General features: G+C 45.9%; 1 long non-coding RNA gene across 1 annotated transcript in view; it reads left to right on the plus strand.

Moving 5' to 3' along the window:
- LOC149999208 (uncharacterized) overlaps window positions 1-18,478 on the plus strand; it is a 60,549-nt gene extending 42,071 nt beyond the window's left edge. Inside the window, exons 4-5 of the long non-coding RNA XR_016513501.1 lie at window positions 3,887-4,014; window positions 18,402-18,478. This is a non-coding gene — a long non-coding RNA (uncharacterized LOC149999208). The remainder of the gene's footprint in view (window positions 1-3,886; window positions 4,015-18,401) is intronic.
- Window positions 18,479-22,290: the final 3,812 nt, after the last annotated feature.

Raw genomic sequence — 22,290 nt, forward strand, 5'->3', positions numbered from 1 at the left:
TCTTTAAGGACCTTTCTCTAACCTGTTATTACCCAAACAATTTAAGTGCCACATAGCTCAGTCTCTGTGTAAGAATGAAGTCAAAGGAGCTGTGTGGTACCCAAGAAGTAATTAGGGTTCTTAAAATATTACTTTAGTTTCTCAATAAACTGCCAAAGTAGGGTTTGCTTTTTTTTATCTTTCTGGGGGGTATTCTTTTAAAGAAAAAGAAAAAACAAACAAACACCTTTATTGAGATATATCTCACATACCAGACAATGCACCCATTTAAAGCCCACAGTTCAATAGATTTTAGTATGGGGTATTCATTCTTTTTAAGAATATATATTTTATTTATTTATTTTTTTAGAGAGAGAGAAGGGAGGGAGATAGGGAGGAAAAGAGAAACATTGATTGGTTACTTCTCGCATGCCCCCAGCTGGGGGACCTGACCGGCAAGCCAGGCCTGTGCCCTGACCAGGACTGGCGACCTTTCAGTTTGCAGGACGCTGCCCAATCCTCTGAGCCGCACCAGCCAGGCCAGGGTCATGCATTCCTGATACAGAAAAAGTACTTTACTGTCATCCTTGTCCCCTTTCACATGGACATCAGGTGCTCCCGAAAGCTCCAAAGCTCCAACGGACACCTCTGAAAACCTCCCTGGCATCCATTTTATAGGATTCTCCTTCCTTTTCTTGCACATCTCTGAGCGCTTTAATATATAATCACTGGGATGTGTCCATTTTTCTGTTTTCTCTCTATCTGCTCATTATTCAGATTCTGAGCAAAAAAAGGGGAGTCCCAGAGCAACGTGGGCAGGTAAAGAAATTTTTCATTTTGATATAAAAGCGGGACCTGGGGCTGGAGAGAGGGCTGTGAAGTCTCCCACTTAACTGCCACTCCCTGTGGGCACACCATGGCTCCTCCTCCCCCTGGCTCCTCTCTGCCCTCACGCACCCCTGGAAGTTCACTGCTGTTTCTGAGGGAGGCCAGGGGTTTCAGGAGGAAACTGTCAAATCGCTTTCTCACAGATGGACGGGGATTCCGCTGGTCCCGTGTTTTGTGCTGTAAAATTCTAAGGCTGTACTCCCATTGTTTTTCGTTTCCACCTGGGGGGAGTGGACCTCAGGTGTGTCTGTGCAGTGACAGGCCTGCCTTTGTTTGCTGCAGCCGGCCCTTTCGGCTCCCCGGGAAGTCATTTCCATGCAGTGCGAAAATTTCACTGTGACCCAGTTTGTCCTGCATATCATACTGATGAAAATCAATTAAAGAGTAAATATTTATTACCTACCTGCTGTGTTCAAACTGTGCCCTGAGTATTCTGGGTAATGCATGGTCCCTAGCCTCATGCAATTTTAAAATGGAGAAGTATATATAAACACATTGAACAATTTTATATTAAACCTAAAAGGAAGCTTACCTTTTAGGACAAATTGCAATTCTTTTTTTTTTTTTTTTTTTAATAGAAAATATCTTTGCCCTGGCTGGTGTGGCTCAGTGGATTGAGCGCCAGCCTGCAAAACAAAGGGTCGCTGATTTGATTCCCAATCAGGGCCCAGGCCTGGGTTGTGGGCAGGGTCCCCAGTTGGGGGCGTGTGAGAGGCAACCACACACTGATGTTTCTCTCTCTCTCTCTCTCTCTCTGCCTGCCTTCCCTTCTCTCTAAAAATAAAAATAACTAAAAAATAAAAAAAAGAAATGACTGTTTCTCAATTTAAAATAAAATAAAAAGAAAAAATAAATGAAAATATATTTGTAAAAATTAATAGTGGATAAATAATACATTATGTATTGTCCATATTTTTTGTAATACATAGAAATATGAAGGAGAAAGTATAAGGATGAGAAATTCTGTTTCCTAGAAACTGTTAAGGGTTTTGATGAACATCCTTCTAGCCATCTTGCTGTGCATATACACACACATATACATACATAATTTTACATAAAGGATTTATAATACACTCACTAATTGTAATCTGCTTTTTTTTCCACTCAGAAGTATGTCAGGATCTGGTTTCTCTCTCAGTAAATGTAGATGGACATCATTATATTTAACTATAGCAGAGTATTCAATTATATTGTTATACTTTATGTAACTAATCCCCTATTAATGGAAATTTAAATTGTTTTCAATTAAACAATCATTGCATCTTATCATAAATTCTCTGGAGGTGGAATTGCTGGGTCAAAATGTATGAGCGTTTAAGCTTTTGAAGCTCAATGCCACACTTCCCTCAAAAACCATGCCCCTTGATGCAGACGCCTTTATGCCTATGGTCCACCCTGAGGCCCCTCAGATGGGACTAGCTTGTGGCCTCCTGTGTGTCTTGGCCAAGACCATTCTCTAGCTGTGCATCCCTTCCACAATCAGGGAGGCAGGAAGCCCTGGACGTGCCAGGGAGCTTATGTGACCCCTAACTAATAAATGAAGGGAATTAGTAGATAAATGCCCCAATCTGTTTGTTCCGTGGGGAGGTGTATTCTCCCAGGTCCTCGGGGGAGCCCCGTCCCTTGCCTGTAGTGGTGTCCTTCTCAGGAACTCACCGACCCACTTTCCTCCCTTGCTGTGCGACTTCCCCACTCCTGTCCTTGGCTTTTTGGGACTTGTACTCAAATCCTGCTCTCAGGTCTGCCTTGGGGAGAACCCCAACAAAGACATTCTTTATATTACATGTGAAAAATGTGGTGTACAGAATAATTGCCCCCCAAAGATGTCCTCCTCTTGTTACCTTACATGGCAAAAGGGACTTTGCAGATTTAACCATGGCTGTAGGACCTTGAGATGGGAAGATTATCTGAGTGGCCCCAGTGAACCACAAGGGCCCTTCAAAGTGAAAGGAGGAAGCAGAAGAGGGGAGTCAGAAGGAAATGCGAAGTGTAGTCAGAGAGATGCAGTGTTACCGGCTTTGAAGATGGAAAAAGAGGCCATGAGCTGAGAATTGTGGGTGGCCTCTGGAAGCCAGAGAAGGCACAGGAATGGATTCTCCCCTGGAAATTCCAGAGAGGAAGCAGCCCTGCTCACACCTTGATTTCAGCCCCGTGAGATCTGTATTGGCGCTCTAAGCTATGCAGCTGTAAGACACTAAATTTGTGCCACATTTCTGGCAGCAATGGAAAACTAATACAAAAAGTTTAATAATACAGGGGAATTGATACCAGAAGCATCATATGGCAGTCTCACGCTTCCAAACGAGGGGCGTGGACAGTGAGGCGCGCAGAAGGGAGGCGTCATGCAGTGGCTCCCCCTCTTGAGTGCAGTTGGAGTTTTCTTGTGGGTGGGTTTAGAGGGGATGACTCAATGACCACTAAGTATAGGCCCGTGGCCAGAAACTCTCCCAACAAGCTGAGGGTTGGTGTTTTAATTTAATTGAAAATTTTGTCAGGCTTTAAAAACATTAATTATGCAGAAAAATAATCTGGGAAAATAAAAAGTTGAAAAAAGGTCATATGGGAAATTTATTAAAAAATGCGAATTCTTGGATCTCACTTGCCAGAGTTCTGATTGAAAGCTCTGGAATAGGGCCCAGGAATTTGCATGTAAAACCAGTTTATTCGGACATGTGCTATTTTCAGGACTCTCCCACTGGAAACCCCTGTTTCTTCATGGCTGGGGATGGAGTTTGCGTGGCCCCTACTCAGTCAGGCGGGTTGTGTAGGCAAGATCAGAAAAGAAGGGAATCACTAGAAATTATCTACAGTAGTATCATGTGCAAAAACCCTAGCTAGCTTCTGCATGGGAGACTGTGTAATTAGAGTCAACTGAAGCCTGATTTTAATAGCTAGACATGGCTTGTGTCAAAAGAGCCAGAGTATTTGGGCCCCCGCACCCCCGAGGATCGTTCGATCTCATGGTCGGTTTGCCTGCAGTCGCGTTTCCTCATTTGGCTAATGGGCATATCATTTCCAGATGACCTTGGAGGGCCTGGCTGTTCGGCACTTACTCACTGGAAGAAGCACATTGAAACCTTTGGAACGTCCTGAGGATTACAGATGTGCTGAAGGGTGTCTCAGATCTTCTCCACTGAGGCCACCGAGGTCAGTCACCTAGAAAGAATCCTTGCCTTTGCCTCCTGCCTTTTTGAAGGAGGGTCTGTGCTTCCCTAGCTTCATGCAGCTCTCTCTGAAATGTCAGAAGATAAGAAATGCCTCTCAGCATGAAGGCTTCCAGACACATATGTGACAAGAAATTTGGCATCAGCTTTACAAGTGTCAGATGTCTCGGATAAAGCAATATGGGTGTAGTATTTCTAGTGCTATTTTGGTGCCTTGCACATGAGCCTGCAGCATTAGAAACACCGCTTTTCAGCTCTGGTGATAGCCTCCTGGCACTCGGTGTGCATGTCTGAAAATATGGTTGCGTCACACGCTAGTGATGGGCCACAGCAAGTCCTCCACAGCCATGGTGCCGAGCTTCAAGGGGAGTGCCCTTGAGAGGCCCAGGCATTCTACAGCCTGCGATGACGTGGGTGGTGCGGCCACAGGGCCTCCGATCAGACGGTGCCTTATGAGCGTTCGTCAGCTCCTGCAACACTAGCACCGAGCTGGATCATGCTTATCCTCACGTTTTCGTTCAGGCGGCTAAAGCGTGGGAAGCCCAGCAAACAAGGTCACACATCCAGTCAGTTCCCTTATCTTACCGTTGAGTGATATCAGGTGAATGCTTTCAGAATGAATTTCTACCTTATTTAATTCTGGGAGCATGTCTCTTGGGAATAGAGCCTTTTCGGCGCTTGTGACTGGCTAGGACTCAAAGCTCCCAGTCTGGCTGCTCATTGTCTAGGAGCGCATTCCTGGCGCGCTTGGCCTGACGACTGCCATAGGCGGCGCGGAAGACTGTGTAAGAGAAAACAAATATGGTGATGTCGGGAGGTTCTTGCGGCAATGATAGCTACACAGGAATATTGTCTGTGAAGGCTGAGCGATAATTCACCCCTCGCCCAGGGTATAATATTTGACACTGACTGGAACCTCTTTTCATTTTATTTCTGTTTATTTAATTAACTTATTTTAAAAAGTCCATTGATAAGCTGTGGACACCGCTGTTTAAGAAGGTCAGAAGGAACTTAAAAGTGGAGAGTCCCCTGAATGATTCAAAATGGAAAAAGGAGGCCTGTGAGAAAAGGCAAAGGCATTGTTCTTAAGTTGTAGAAAGAAAGTTGGTGGAAAAGTATGTGATCTATAAATATATCATTAAGTATCATTTCGTAGAAGGCAGTTTAATTCTCTATGGATGATAACGCTTGAAAATGTGGGTTTTTCCTAGAGCATGGAAGGTTTAAAGAGTCATAAGAAAGACTTTTCTGGTGTTGAGGATGTGAAAAGCCAGGACAGGCTACCCGGATAGGAATCCCCTTTTCCAAAGGTCTCATGTAAGTGGACTGAGTCATCAAGGCAAGGCTAATGGGCAGGGTTAATGGCCTCACAGGAACCCCTGACACCAGTACCCTAAGTGGGCTGCTGGTAGTGAGGGCAGGAGGATTTTTTTTCTTTTAATCTTTAGGCTGAAATAATTTTAGACCTAGAGTGGCAGAACTAGCACAGTCACCCCTTGGTGCCCACAGGTGCTCACATTCCTTATATGAACGGTTCAGTGTCTGCAGAGAACCTATTCACGTCTTCCTGTGTGCTGTAAATCACTTCTGTATTACTTAGAACGCGTAACAATAATGTAAATGCCATGTCAGTAGGTGTTGTAATGTGTTGGCCATAGTGACAAGAAAAAAGTACATACATGTTCAGTACAGTAGCATCGATCACAGGCCTAACTGCATGGTATATGTCAGCAACAACTTAACTCCCCGCCACCCCCGAATATTCTCCTCTGTGTTTGGTTGAATCCTCAGATCTTGAACCTTTGGGTACAGAGGGATGACTCTGCATAGATTTCCCATACATCTTTCACCCAGCTTCTCCTAATATTCACATTTTACACAACCATGGAACAATGACCCAAACTAAGAAATTAGCCTCACTACAAAACAAGGTGCAGACTTTTGAGGGAAGGCAGACTGGGGAGGGCTATGGGACAAATCCTTCAACAGACAGGTCATTTTTATTTGTTTGCTATGTTGGAATTCCACATAAGACTTGGTTGAAACAAATGATCCTATTGCAAGAAATTTAAAAACCATAGATCTAGGAAGGGGAGTCGTTAGATTGATCTCTACTCTTAGGATTTTATACTTCATTTGCCAAATAGAAGGTAAGTGTGTTTGGGAAAAGCCATCTATTTAAAAAGCTCATATTTTGTGGTACATATACTTTTTGTTCTTGGTTCTTGAACTCTTCAGGCCTGTCCTACCCCTGATAAGGTCTTTATACTTGTCTCATCCCCAGCACCAAAACAACTCCTGGCCAATGGTCCATGCTTAATTAGTATTTGTTCCTTGAATCCAGTTGGCATGCTCGCCCTTTTCACGTGTTCTCACATTTACCCAATACCTGCTGAGACCCTCCATGACCACCCTAACGACAAGAGCGCTCCTTCTCTTTTTCTTTCTACCCTGTGCTGTTTTTTTTTTCTCTTTTAATTCAGACTACTTTTCATTACCTGCAAGATGACTTCTCTGTTAACATAGTTTTTTAAAGGGTGTGGTCTGTCTCTGACTAACAGTAAGCTCCTTGAGGACACCCCCCGCTAGAATGGCACCCGGCGCCTGGGCATTTGCGTGAAACCGTTGAAAGGGCGCGTGGCTGAGTGCGGACGTGCTCACTGCGCTTTGCGAGTCCAGGCAGCCCCTCCGGCAGCCCTCACGGCAGCGGTCCTGAATTTACAGGTTGCATATATGATAACCACCAGTTTGACTATTTTTTAAAATCAGAGCGTTGTATTTATAAATGTCCTTATGTCCTTCACTGATGCTAGAAAACCCTTCTTATTTTAATTTCAAATGGTGACACTGCAGCTGCTAACCCCACAGGCACACTTCTGAGAGAAAAAGGGTAACTCCTGTGACACTCGGAGCTCAGAGAAGGACGATGATGACATTCGTGAGAGTTGTCATTGCTGCTGAGTGTTAAGCAAAGAGGAAAGACTCACACAGCCCTATCAATGTCATGGCAATCTCACCGCCACCAGCTTAACTGGAACTCAGATTCCATTCAATGACCTGAAATCATTCAAAATATTATGTGCGTGGGCATCCCACAGTATGACAACCAGGCCATTGCTTAGGGCCCGCTGTACACAGAGAAGGATTCAAATGTTCTCGTTACGTATCTACATGGATACATGGACAAAGCACCTAATGTATACCTGCTTTTTAAAACGAAAACAGTTTTTGTACACAAAGACGACAAGAAGAAATCCCCATCGTGACTCAGTTGTGCAAAGTTTTGTAGAGGACAGTTTAGAGCTGCTCAGTCTGGAGCTCCATGCTTTCGTCACAGCATTTGCAATTTAAGAGACAGAGACTTCCTATTCCATACTGAGTGCAGTAGGCAGAACAGTGGCCCCCAGAGGTGCCGTGCCCTAATCCGTGGAACCTGTGAATATGTTAGATTATATAGCAAAGGGGAATTTAGTTTCACATGAAATTAATATTGCTAACTAGCTGACCTTACAATGGGAAGATTATCCTGGATTATCTGAGGGCCGAGGTAATCACAGTGTCCTTAACGGTGAAAGAGGGAGGTCAAAGAAAGTGTCAGAGTGTGTTGATATGAGAAAGACCAACCACTGCTGGCTTTGGTTGGAACATGGTCATGAACCAAAGGGTGCGGGCAGCCTCTAGAAACTGGAAAAGGCCAGAAAGTGGCCTCTCCACTGAAGCCTCCGGAAAGGAAGGCAGCCTTGGTTTTAGTCTAGCAGGACCCATTTCCGACCTCTGTGTCCAGAACTATTAAGATAATAAATGTGTTGTTTGAAGCCACCAAGTTTGTCATAATTTGTTACAGTAGCAATAGGAAACTAAAACACCGAGTCTCATTTGTACCCCGATAGGCCTCTACAATCTGATCCCACCCAACCTACCCACTGTTCTCTCTCTCTCTTATCCAGCTTCTGCTCTCCTGCTCCAGTGAGATGGGGTTCCTCCCTCTACATACCCTCTACTCATTTCTGCCCCCTAGCTCTTTGCTCTTCTATGGGTTTCCGTGTTTGGGAAAGACTTTCTCCCTCTTGCTGGAATGAATTTGTGTGGACATGGTTTCTTCTCCCCTTGGACACCTATCAACTTTGATTGCCCTGACTCTTCAGGTGCTCAGATGTTAAAAAATTTCAACCAAAATGAATTTCTGCCATGTGCCAGCACTGATGTCAAAAAACCGGGGATGATTAGGAGGCTTACTTTTATGGACACACCTTGACTAGTTGAAGAGATATATACAGAAGCAGTCATGAAACAACATGCCACCTACTATAACTGTGGTATGTTCAGAGTGGTGATGGCATGGAGGGACAGCAATGACCGGCAGCTTCGTGGGGTGCACCCAGGGGTGGCAGGCTCAGCGTAAGTCCGACTTCTCAGGTAAGGGCACGTGTGGGCTGGCTCATAAGCGAGGAGGCATCAAGAACATCCAAGGCCTCTGCTTCATTTAGGGCGTGGGAGCATTCTGTAAAAGTCCGTCAGAAAAGGCTGAAGATTTTTTGCTTTGCCTTTGGAAATAATAGTTGGCAAGATGTAGCTGAAGTGCGGAATAAAGACGGTCACAGAGACAGGGGCAGAGTGCCGGCAGCGCTTGCAGAGGGCACCGAGACAGCCTGGCCAGCCCAGCAGCCCGGGCCGCTGTGTGCGTGGGCAGCCCGAGAGCGAGTGAGGTGACTTTCACGACATTTACATCCTGACCGCCGCTAAGTACACTGCTTCTTCATCAGTCCTCCAACAGGCTAAAAAAGGTTCAGTTAGAGCAATGGGGACCCAAAGCCATTTCCTACTCAGGATATTACAGAAACATGTTTCTCGTGACTTTATTGTTTGTCATGCTTTTAACGAATAGTTTGATGTTGATGATGCTCAAATCTCTATCTCTAGTCGTTTGTTCTCACTTTTACTCCAGTTCCTGACTGGAAATCTCTTACAGGACATTTCTGAGGAAACTGCTGTCATCACACCAGTGTTTACATACCCAAAGCCTCATTAATACTATCCAAGAACCCCAGGAATCTCTCCCCAAATCTCAATTTCTATTACTGATACCAACGTTATTGGTCCCCAAGATAGTCCACACCGAGAACAAGTTAAGCAGAAAAAACTCCGGACTCGTTGTCAGGATTTGGGATCTAGTGTAGATTCTGCCATTCACCTTTACATGATTTTGGTTAATTCACGTAACCCTCAGGATCTGTCTTCTCATGTTCAGAATGAAGAGCTTGGGCTGGAAGCTAGATGACTCACTCTTTATTTGACCAACATGTTTTTTGTTTTTTGTTTTTAAATGTTCACTTGATGATATGTTAATTGATTAGATACATAGAGAGAGAAACATTGATGTGAGAGAGAAACATCAATCGGTAGATTTCTGCCCTGTGTGGGAATCGAACTCGCAACCTTTTGGTGTGTGTGGTGACACCCCAGCCAGACACTACAACCACCTGAGCTACCCAGCCAGGGCGGAAACGTGTTTTCAGCATTCACGATGTATCAGTCAGCCATTAACAGGGTCTGGTGTGGGGATGCGATATCACCTGAGCCAGGCTCAGATCCTGGAATCCCATCCTGTTCTCTAAATGTCTCCTGCATCGGTGTGGCACTAAGCCCCACTGACTCTGTCCTCACGGTGTCTCTGCGTGGGCCCTTCCTCTGTCTCCTGCTGCTGTCCCTTCTGTCAGGAAGGGCTGTCACTTCCTGGCGCGGGGGTGCCGGCTGAGGCCTCCTCCGGTCTCCCTCAGCCTCCCACCCCAAGCTGGGCGGCACAGCTCCCTCGTGTCAGGTGCCTCTCCTCCTCAAGCACCTAATGCTTTCTGTTGCCTCGTGTACACGAGACGGCCTGTTTTTGGAGACTGTCGTCAAGGGTTTTCCGTGATCTGTCCTTCGCGTTTCATTTTATTTCTGTTTTCCAACATGAGACTTATTCTTCATCAGGTCCGTCCCCTCGCGTCCCCACCTCCGCGCGGGCTGAGTCTCTGGTCCTGGTCTACTTCTCGGGCCCCACTCTGCCCTGCCCGATCCCACGGGCTCGGCGAAAGCCACTTGTGCGCTAGGAAGGCTTCCCTGGGGCCCTGTCCCCCCTCATTTATCTTCCAAGGCCCCTACTGGGTTTTTTCATAGTTGGAATATTTGGCTACAGAATATTACCACGTTCTCATTTGTTAAGTGTGTAGGTCTTACAGCTTCAGTACGTTTGGGAGCTCTTTAAGTGCAGGTCCTATGGGAGACGTTTCTTCTGGGGCCCAGGCCAGGCCCAGGAACGCAGTCCAGGTTAAGACTGTGAATTCCTAAGTGTGGCTGCCTGAGTTCTTAGCATGGCTTCATCTTTTCCCAGCTCTGTGACAATAGGAGATTTACTTACCCTCTCTGAGCTTCCATTTTCTTATTTGTAAAATTGGTACCACAATATCCCCGGCCTCAGTTACTTGCTAGTTAGTGTGATTGGAGGGTTTAGAACAGATCTGTTACTTCATTGGATTATTGTTAAAATTAAACGTGATAATTAATGTAAAACCCTCAGCATAGGGCCTGGTCTGTAGTAAGTGTTTAGTAGGTATTAGCTTTACTTCTGCTTAACAGGTGAAAAGACTGTGGAAACAAAAATGATTATAGTCATAATTATTGTTAAATATTTAAAATTTATAAGGTAGTTTATAATGATCTCTGTTTTTTAAAGATGAAGAAACTGAAGTTTAAAGAGGTTAAATAAGTTGATGAGGTCGGACCCCTAGGAAGGGATGAGCGGAGTAAGTGCCCAGCAAGCCCGGCTGCAGACTCTGCGCCATTTAAACCATCATTGTTATGCTTCTGCTCCTGCTCGGCAGTGTGAGGGGAGTTTGGGTCTGGTAGTGAAAACAAACATGGAATTGGGATTCACACAGTCCTGGTTCCCATCCTGGCTTTACCACTTACCTGGGCAGGATATTCAATCCTTCAGAGGTTATGTTTCCTTATCTGTGAGATGGGGACAATAATACCTCCTTCCTATGACTGTGGTGGGAATTAAGAGGTAACATAAGTAAAGCTCCCAGCACGAGGCCTGGCCTTTGCAGGTATTCAATACATTTTCTATTCCTTCTTTCTCTCCCTCCTGAAATTTTGAGCTAAAGGTTATAGTTTTAAGTGTGTTGCATTAGCCTGTGATGTGAATTAAAATGCCTTGTTGAGACCAGAGTAGCAGAGTAGCAGCCGTTAAGAGTCAGTACTCTGTTGACCTGACTTTGCATTATAAATAACCAAACATGACTGGTATTCATGACATGTGACCACCTGGCAACACTTATTCATGACCACTGTCAAAGCAATATTTCTACAAGAACAACTTGTAGTTCTTTCTACAAGTTGTGGCAGGTTCCAGTGGGGAAAGTCTTTTGCCAAGTAGGTGGGGGTGAGTAGAGAATTTGAGATTGCAAATATAGTCTGAGCTGAGAATATGGTTGTGCATGTGAGGAGCAGAGAATGCCTGGCCTTCGAGCAAGCATTTCTGTCAGGCTTTTGAAGGTCATATCACTCTTTGATGAGCACGCCACTAGGGTTTTCCTAGGATTGGTTTTTTTAAGTCTTTGAACTGAGTTGGTGATGACACAATCTGTGGTTGGAAATAGCGCTAATAATTAGGTTAGAGGCAACCTTAATGTCCCAAGTTGTTAATAAAGCCAGCTTCCAGGAATTCATAGCTAGGAAGGCCCTTCCCAAACTTGATTCCTCAGTAGGCGCAAGTTATGTGATACGTTTGGACAGCCAGTGAGAGAAAACATCAGCCTCTTGCACATATAGTAAGTAACCTTCAAGTAGGCAGTACACAGGCTACACTTTCCTTTTCTTCCTTTTAAAACTTTAATCGAGACGTGTTACCTTACACGGAGTGGACAGGCTCCCACGACGTCACTGCCCCCTCTGAGGGCGGCTGCTGGCCAGTGCAGCCGCGAGGACAGTGAGCGCCTCGGGCGACCGTGTGCCTGCTTGTTCCGTCCCACCTGGCTCTCCGTTCAAAGACTCTTCATGATACAAGACCGTCCCACTTCCTGGGGCTAACTTAGGAGTAAAACTGTTTCCTAAATATGTCCTAGTTTATAATTTGAATCAATATATTTGAAATATTTCACATCTATAATAGAATGAAAACAGTTGATCATTAAGAATAAAACCTTCAAAATAGGTGCATAAGAAAAATGTGGGTGATACTATCAGAGAGATTAGATTAAACAAGTAGAACTCTGAATTTAGACAGTCTGAGTTCAAATCCTGGCTCAGCCACTTAATAGCTGTGCCATCTTGGCTGGCAGCTTAACCTGTCTGAACCTCATAAGGCCATCGTGAGGATTCAATGAGACAGTGTGTATGAAGCCATAATGTAGAGCCTGGTATGGAGTACCACTCAGTAAGTACCAGCTGTTTTCATTATGGTTACCATCAGCATTACAATGGTCTGCAAGGCTAGAGTCTCCAAGAGAGAAATGAGATGGCATTTGTTTCTTTATTTTTAAATGTACTGACTTGAGAGAGAGAAAGAGGAAGAGGGAGAGAGAGAAAGAGAGACATCTGTTGTTTCACTTACTTAGGCATTCATTGGGTGGTTCTCGTATGTGTCCTGACTGAGAATCAAAACTACAACCTTGTATTGGGAAGACACTGTAACCAACTGAGCTACCCGCCCAGGGCCTGAGATGACACTTAAAAAGCCCCTAAAGTTGAAGGTGACTAAACAGATATCCTTTTGAAGAAACTTGCTAATATGAAGAGAAAATGGTGGGATGGAGAGCCTGGGACTAGAACCACAGAGGGAAAAGGAGTGGGAGAAGTTGGCTGATGGTACTCATCATCGTCATCGGCAGCCGTCCGTCTCGAGAGACGATGGTGTAGCTTCCTGAGAGTCTATCTGCACCGCCGAGAATGGCTGTGCAGTCCGACTCGGGAGTGACAGTCCCTGCCGCACTTGTTACAGGTGAAGGCAGATGGCTGTTGTTGCTGCGACTGATGGTACTGTTACCTTTGTAATTCTACGCTTGTAGTTCAGTGAAAAGATGACACCGTAAAAGAGGAGAATTCAGCTTAGATTCGCTCAAACACCTGCTTCTTCCCAAAGTCTGGAAGGATTCTATCTATCTGTTTGTCTGTCGACCCATCCGTCCATCCATCCGTCCACCCATCCGTCCATCCATCCATCCATCCATCCAAGCATATGTTGATCTATATTTTAGGAACTAAGAATTTTGCTGAGGCTACAAAGATGAACAAAACCAAGGTCTATACTTTAAGGCATTTACCTACTAGTAGGGGAGACAGATGTGAAAGCAAATGGTTTTAAAAGTAATAATAGGGGAACATACAATACCAAGGGGACTCCAAGGAACATATTGTCTTTATTTGGCATTTATTGAATTCTAAGTTTGCAAATGTTGATGCATCATCGTAGTAATAATTTTTGAGAGAAGAAAAGGAGATGCATCCACTTCAAATGTGCTCCTTTATTGTATGATACATTCTGACGTCAGAAATGAGAATGGCTGGAAACTTGGTACCTTGCCCTTAGGGCAGTGCAGACGCCGGAAGACAGGGTTCTGAAGGGGTCCCTCAGAGCAACGTCCCAACGTGTTGTTCTGTTGAGCGGGAAGGTCGTGCTGGGGTCAGCCTCCTGAAGCAGCAAGGGTGGCACTTCCTGATGGGTGAGGACTCAGAAGACGGTGCAGAGGCGAGTGATAATTGAGTACAGAGCTGAGAGGAGGCAGGACCTTCAGGGATGGCCTGCATTCTCCGTGCTCAGCCCCAGTGAGAGTCCCGGAGGCTGAAGGAAGCCCCTCAGACCTCGTCCAGGGCCCTTCCCTCTGTCCTTCAAACAAGGGGGCTCCCACCCCAGTTCGGGAAGTCAGTGTCTCAGAAAGGAGTCACTGATTTAGAGTCTTTCCTTGTGGAGAGGCTTGGAAAAGCCATGGGTTCAAAGTCTTTTAAATGAACCAACCACGGGGTTACCCCTGGGAGGCCATCAGTACCTGAGGGTCATAAACGGTTGCTTTTGAAAAGACACACCTTTGTTGCCTTCAAAATAAATAAAACTTCACGGGTGATAACCCAGTGGTTATATAGAGATCTGTGTCTTTACGAGCTGTGAACAGAAGCTGAAGCAGGCAGGCGTCAGGCAGCTTTCTGGGCTGTCGATAAAGCCTCTGAGTAAGTTGTTCATTTTGACGTAACTGACACCAAAGAAAAGATCTCAAGTCTCCTGAAGCATGAGAGGCATCATGACTTAGTGCAGGAAAGGGGGGCTTTGGACCACTGCTGGCTATTATTTTATGTAGCCAAATTAACTTCAGGCAAATAACTTCCATGAGCCTGTAAAAATTATGAGAATAAGTTATTGTGAATAATAAGTTATGCGATTTGACCCAGAATAATGCCCGGCAAAAAAAAAAAAGGATTTACTTTCAGAGTTTCCCTGCTTGATATGGCGACCAGTCACTAAATAATTCTCTAGTGATCCATCCTCAGGAATAACAGTAGTGAGCCTGTATTGAGTGTTTACTCTGTGCGAGAATATATTGCTCCTTTACATATGGTATCTCATTCACTCCTTATAATAAGCCTTTGGGATAATAGCATTATCCCTATTTCATGGATAGATAAGGCAACTGAGGCTCCGACAGGTTCAGTAATTTACCCAGTGTTCACAGAGTTAGTAAGTAAGGGAGCTAGGATTCCCCCCGAGGTGGTCTGACTCTGGAGGCCATGTGTCTAGACACATGTTGCGACGTATGTGGACGTGGTAAGTGAGGACACCCAGATCTATGGCATTTGCTCCTACGTGCTGCAGGACTGCTGTGGGCTGTGGTCAGTGAGACTGAGGGGAACAGGGTACTGGTCTGGCAGCTGATAGGTTTGTAGGTTCGTGGACATCAGGCACAGAATTCTAGGCAATGAGTTAGGGTTTCCACAGACTGGCCAGCGGCTGTGTTCTGTGACTTTAAGTGTCGTGTGAAGGGCGGACAGAGCGAGGGTCACAGAAGGACTGTCCACGATCACCCGAGTGGTGGCTCCCATGTAACCAGAAAGTTCGGGGAAGGGTGGTGGTGTTTAGGTCCTTCACTCTTGACACCCATTGAGTGGAAGGAGAGACGCTGTTGTCAGTGATGTCTCATGTGGACCCAGAGGCTGATGGGATGGAGATCACGTTGTTTCCCCCAGCATCAAGGTTCTCTCCTCACTGTCCAGACGGGCGAGAACCATGGCTCCAGGAACTCCCGGGGGCCGGCTCGCTCTGCATGGTCTGAAGCTGTCACATTGCCCTCCAAGTAGCTGAGATGACTTCGTTAAACTTTCTTTATGGTATTGTAAGCCCTGGACTTTAGTTTGAGACCAAGACTCAGTCTGTATCCTTCTCCTGAACTGCAGGTTATCATAGTTGTGTGTAATGGCCTCAGACAGATGTTCACCCTACTCTTAGGCTTCCTACCCCGCTGAGTATTGGGTGGGGGATGCAGGAAGTACAAGCCCCTCTTCTGTCCTCAAGGATGTCTTAATTGTGATTGAAGAGAAAACCAAAACACCACTAGCTGTTTTACGGATTAAGATCACATCTAGCGAAATGGAGTTAATTGAAACAGTTAATGAGGAAACTTGTGAAGTTTAACTGGCAAAATTATTTCAGGGTTTATAGGTCTGAACACTTGACATTTGGATGTGAGCCTAACTGAATGGTTATGAACAGAGAATGGTGATTAATAACCATTTCTCCAAAGAGGTTGAATGTTTAGAAGAGATGAAACAGACTCCTTTTAAATTTTAGCACATTTCCTAGTAGACTAGGTGAAGGGTTAAATAATATGTGATATAAGAAGCCATTAAAACCCATCGTGCTAATGAAGAGCAAACGGTGCTGGGTTACATCTCTATCACCTAAGGCAAGTCATGTGATGTCTCTGAACTCAGGTAAAACATTAAACAAAAACTATTGAAAGCTTATTGTTTTCTATGCATTTGTTAAGAGATTTACACATGACATCTCATTTTTATAATCCTATGAGGTAGATGCTATTATAATCTATAGTTAATTCTGAGGAAATGAAATCAGAGAGGTCACTAAACTTGCTCAAGTTTGCACAGCTACTCTTGACAAACCCACAGTTCAAACCCTTGAGTCTCTGATTTTAAAGCTAATAGCTTTATCCGCTCCTCCCATCTATTTTATGGGGCTGGTGGTTGAGAGTAAGATGGGACTTCTGCATGCAGCAAGCCTCAGAGAGATTGGATTCCCAAATTATCATTACTGATGAGGATTTTATGTGACTTATTTGGAGGTGACTAAAGCTGTTTCTCTGGACAGCCTTAGCTCCCTTGCAAACAGGTAGAGGTGTTATATCTGATGCCTTGAGCTCCGGCAGATGTGGGGGACGAAGGGGGCCCAGCTCCAGAAGTAGAATCCTGGGCCGGGAGGCGGTGGTGGGTGATGGGCCGTTAGGCACCCACCTCTCCTCTTGCGTGCTGTGGTCTTTTCAGCCCAGATGGATTAAACCCTTGGCCAGAAGCACTTCTCAGCCTCTGGTATTTCTTAATTTAGTGGCGTATTTCACAAGCTTCAGAGCTAGAGGCATAATCAACATGTCTCAAAATCAATTTCGTCCTTTGGAGGCTGCAGACTCGTTTGTTTACCGTCGGATTCTGTGGCTTACGTACTGCAGCAAATAGTCCCTTGAATTTCTTTTTCATTCCGAGCTTCTCGCGCTCTCTCTCTGCCCTCCTAAATGTTCCCTCGCGCCCTCGCATGTGCTCCCTTCTCCTCCTTGTTTGGGCCCTCTCCCCAGCGACCTCAGAAACGGTGCTGAGTGATTGTGTCGGCGCCATCTTGTCCCCAGGGCGCCGCGCTGAGCAGATGTCCTCGTGGCTTCTTGCGTGGAGACATGCAGGAAATGCCAAGTGTCGGACCAGGCTTCCGCTCTGCATACCTGAACCCGGCAGTCCCTGGGCCCTCGTGGTTCCCGCTGGCATTCGGGGCCAAATGCAGACCAGACCTTCACATTGTTCAAGAGGTACCAGCGTTCATGGAAGCTGAAGACGAGGGAGCAACTCCTACTTTTATAATTTCATTTAAATAACATACTTTATCATCATAAATTTACATGTTACTTACTGCAGATTAAGCCGAACCAGGCTGAGCTCCAAGCACAAAGTGTATCCCTTGTGAATATTATCATTGTCATAGGGACTCTCAGGAGGGACATAGGTGGCATTTTACGTTTTAAGAAGTCGTTTATTTTCAGAACATTCAGGGCTTCATCCCCTGCGATTATTTGTCCAGTCTTCCCAAGATCCCACGGAGCAGGCAACGGCCAGCCGGTGGGGGAGTGAGGTTCATTTATTTCTTCCCTGCACCCTTATTGAATAACCTCTCTGTTCCAGGCCCTGCTGAGTGTCAGGCTTGTGGGGAGAGCGGGCACGGATTGGATCGAGGCTGTGACTGTAGAACGTCACTTGACTCCACACCAAATAGCCCAGGTGCCCAGAAGGAAAACCACTTAGCAATCGACGCAGGGAAAACCTTCTCCCGAAGTGGCCGGTCGCCACTGCAAAGAGAGATTTATGACGGAAGCCAGCAGGGCCCCACTGACACCCCTGGCCCTGCCTCAGGGAGCCTGCTCGTCAGTGCCGACGCCTACCTGCTAGGGCTGAGGTTCTTTTAGGTGCCGCCACCCAGAGGGCCACAAGAGGGTGCTTTCCTCCTTTCAGGTGATGACTTTTTGAAATGCAGCTCCCTGTACTTTTTAGATCCAAGTTTCTGGGCCCTGGGAAACTCAGGATATCCAGGTATGAGCCGAGAGACTTGATTCTAGGGGAGATAAAGGCGTAGATTTTTGTAAGTGTGTGTTTATTTATCTCACGTCTGTTTCCTCTGTTGAACTATAAGCTCTGAGGACCGGGTCTTGTTTCCTGCTCATTCCTCTTCTCTGTGACTTGCTTAAAGTCTGGCACATACAAAGCCCACAATAAATATTTGTGATTTTAAAGAACTGATCTTCACTTCAAGTCCTAACTCACAGGTTTTCAGCTTTTCTGCCCTTGAGAGTCACCGAGGTCAGTGGCCCTGGGCTTCTCAGTCTGTATCTGGGGCAGGTCTGGGAATGGGATGGTGAAGAGCTCTTGGGTCACTCGGATGTGAGGCCTGCTGCCCAGCTGTCCCAGCCATTTCCTCTTGCTCCTCTGGCCTCTCAGGCCTGTAGGTTCTCTGCTGCCTGGGCAACAAGAACCTGCCACTGATATCCCTTCAGGGTGGCCAGGCCTCTGTCCCGTCCACCTCTTCTTGTTCCTCTTCTCATGGGCATCCCTTCCTGTCACCCCATGCTGCAGAGGGAGGAAATGTTCCCAGAGATGCCTTCAGCTGCTGCTCCTGGGATGACACCTGGGATGGTACCTGCAACAGAAGACCCTGGTTACCGCCCACAGGGGCTAGCCTCTTCTGCAGGCCGGGACATCGATGACGGGTGCCGCCTGACTCAGTTGCACTAAAACACGTCAGTCATCACTGACACTGGAATAGAGATGTTCCGAAGCTGAGGACGGCCTTTGTCTTACAAAGAGGCTTACAGTAAAACTGCCTCCTGAGAGAACGTTTTCCATGATTTGGGGAAGGAAATACATGTGTATCATGACGACTTCAAAGGAGAATAATCTTTGATAAAGAGGAGGCCTTTCGTTATGTGGCCATTGCCGGAGTAGAAGACGGGACCTTGGATCAGACGACGCTGTATAAAGCCCCGAAACCTGGGTGTGTGCCTCGTTCGTTGGTTGTTTGGTGGACGAATGAGTTAACCCCTTTGGTGTCCTTACCTACAAGGCTGGAGAGTAATACTTCACAGGGTTATGAAATAACCCTGCTCAGTGCAGACCTGCTTCAGTTGGTTATAAAGCTGTCAGCTCATGATCAATGTCAATAGGAGAAATAGTGTTGGAATCCTGTATTTGAAATTCTGTTTAAGGGTGTCGTAGAGGAAGTCATTTGGTCTGTCAGGCGGTGTTTCTCCCCATCGAAGACATTTCTGTTTGGTCTTAATACCAAGAACAGTTTCTATTCTTGTTGTGCGTTAATCGTATGGACTTGGGGGGTTTGTATAACTGACGGTCTTTTCTTCTTTGCACTAATTGCTAAAAAGCCTGAAGTCAGGTGCATGGCCCATCAGTGTCAAATGGGCACCCATCATGATGACATGCAGCTCTGGCCTCCTACACAGTCTATTTACACACTTGCCACTGTTTTCTACATTTGTTTTCACTTTTCACCTATGTTGTCATGTTTTAAACACTCCTCTAAACTGCTACTTAGCCCTTCTGAACAAAACAGGATAAAAAAATTGATTACTAAGAAAAGGATCAAGCCCATTTAATTTAAAGCAGTTTTCACACTGCCTGGCCAAAAGTAGATATGTAACCTGAAAGTTTTATATCTTCCTAGTAAACAAGTCTAATCATCCTTTGTGGATTTAAGTTAGTCCCTCGTGGCTTCTGTTAGGAAGGAGGTGGTAAAGTGATCCCTGCCGTAGATAAGTTTCCCAAACTGGAAAGGTTACTGCATTAGACAGTAGTATGTATAGCTTCAGAACAAGCTGGCAGCCCAAAGTGTCCAATTTTGGCATGGAATTCCCTGATAATAAGCCCAGCCTAGACCAAAAATAATTTTAATGCGATTTCAGTCTTCACTTGACTCCCTCCAAGCACATTACAGGACAACGTGTCCTCACCTGTCAGCAACATATCATAACATCTTACTGCTTTCCCTTTTCCCGCTCTCACTCATAAGCTCCCAGCATCCCCACCGAAAAGCACGTGTACTCCCTCTTGTACCCTACCCTCCAGCTGTTTATCACGGAGACTGTCCAGGCTTCCCCTAGAGTCTCCCTGCGTCCTCACACCTCTAGACTTCTTCCCCGTTACTCGTTCTCTGATTCTGTGTCATAGGAGATTTATGAAGTAGGCTGACAAAGACAATTCTCTGCTTGTGGGTGGGTGAGAGAATCCTCACATGTTAATAAATCTTCCCTGTCACCCAGGAAATAGAGGGTGATTAATGCTGTGTGGTCGAAGGGGAGAGAACTCTGGAATGTGGCTCTACCTCAGGAAGACACTCAAGGCACGTCAGAGCTTTGTTCCTCTGGTCCTGCCACTACCCAAGCTTCTTTGGCCCCAGGATAAGGGACTTGATGGCACCTGTAACCTGGGAGTAGAGCTGCAATCCCCTTGTGTTGGATGGGGCTGAAGATACTGGCTTGGAGTCAGGGGATAATGACAGGAACGAATGCCCCATTCTACTCTTGGTCTTCTGCGGACTGCGTGGGAATGGCCACCAGGCTTGTCTGGCCTCTGGCTGGACTGAGAGAGAGGACACAGTCACAGCTTCATTATACCCACTTTGCTAATGGAAAGCGGGGACATCTATTCACTAGTTATTTTCTTGCTCCGAGAGATCCAGTAAATGCTATGCCAGTTTATGGTGAGCCTCGATGCATATGTATCGTTACATCGTCTTTACGGTGCCTGGTCCAGACTCTGATGTCAGGATCACAGTTGGAGAGAAGCAGAATGAGAGCTAAGCCATGTCAGAAAATTGAGCCACAGAAACGATGACCTGGTACCGTGGGGTTAATTAATTAATGTGATCCTTGTAAGTTGAAGTGCTGGGTTTTCCCCTCTCATTTTAGATCACATTCTTTTCTTCCATGAATATTAATTGAGTGCCTACTTGCCAATTTGCTAAGTGTGAGAACACTAAGATGATAAGGCACCAGCCCCTGCCCTCCAGGAACTGTAGTACAGAGACGGTAAAGAAGATACGTGGAAAAAGGCCCATTACAAAACAGCATGTTCAGTGCTGTGACTGAGGTCTGAGCAGAATGTCGTGGGAACCCAGGAGAGGACCCAGCTAACTGGACCTGGGAGAGTCAGGAAAGAGGACACTGGAGCTGGGATTTAAGCACAGGGAAGCATTTGCTCATGTGCTGGGGTAAGTTACCAGATTTGAGCCTGACCACACTGCCTCATAAATATTAAACAACATCTTCTGGCCAAATATGGTCTTAGCATTTGGTCTTTTGGTTCTGTAGTTAGTGACAGACCGTAGTAGCATCTCTGGAATGTTCTGAGCTGAAGAATTTAAAAGAAGTCATACATAGTCAGAGACAAACCACATCCTTCAGGCTTAGCAGGTACATGCTCTGGTACTTCGATGATGAGGTTTATGGAAGACTTTCGCTTGGGCCACCCAGTATTTACCTCCTGTGGTGATGACACCGTATAAAACACGTGCTGAGCATGTATTCACTGGGAGAGATGATCATTCTGCAGAGTCCGTGTAGAAGCTCTAAGTCCAGGCTGTTGCTGGGAGGTGCTGTCACTGGGGATGCTGGGAATGATGTGAACTCTGCACGGTCAGTGGGGATCCCCCCCAAGCGGGAGTAAGGTTGTTGGACTACAGCTGACACTGGAGGTCTTGCTTGATGCTCATGTCACATCGCCACCGTGAAGGGCAACATGGCGGCACCGTGTCTCTGAGGCCGTCTTAGACCCCAGCACACTTCTTTCCATTCTTTAGAAATAAACTCTGATTTAGAGCTTTGTAATTTTTTTCTTAGTGTTTGTTATAAAAGTGACCATTAAATACAAGGTTTTAGTGACTGAAACAGTTGGAGGCCACAGCCAGGCTGACAGCTTTAGTAGGGAGTTTATTTTCAATTTCTTTTTTCCCTCCAGCCCGGCTCAGCTTTCAATTAGATTGTACTAGTCATAACGAAGCTCCTCCCTGCCTCTATATGAAAGCACTTTGTGGGCCTGGAACCTTCCCGGGGCCTTATTCACGACAGGACCCCACACCGTTTTAGAGCTTCTGTCTGCCAGCGCTGCCCCAGGTTTTATGGGTCTCTGTTTTCTAAATAGCATTTCAGAAACCGCGGTTCAAAACAAAATGGATTCTCTAGGGTGTTAAAAAGATCTTGAGGAGAAGCATTGTGTGCGTTGTTGTGGCTCTCTGTGTGTCAGTGCTGGAACGCCCCGTAAGGTGGGTTATAACGGTAAGGTCTCGGTTCTGGACCCTTATCATCCGGGCACGTCCCCAGCCTTGTCAGTTACTAGCCATGCGGCCTTAGGCACCGTACGAGACATAAACGTGTTGGTGCTCCAGTTTCCTCAGCTGTGAAGAGAGAAGTGCTAGTACCAGTCTCAAAGATCGGTGGGAAGGATTCAGTGAAGA

Source organism: Furipterus horrens, unplaced genomic scaffold, assembly GCF_987537825.1.
Source record: "Furipterus horrens unplaced genomic scaffold, mFurHor1.1.pri manual_scaffold_10, whole genome shotgun sequence".
Lineage (NCBI taxonomy): Eukaryota > Metazoa > Chordata > Mammalia > Chiroptera > Furipteridae > Furipterus > Furipterus horrens.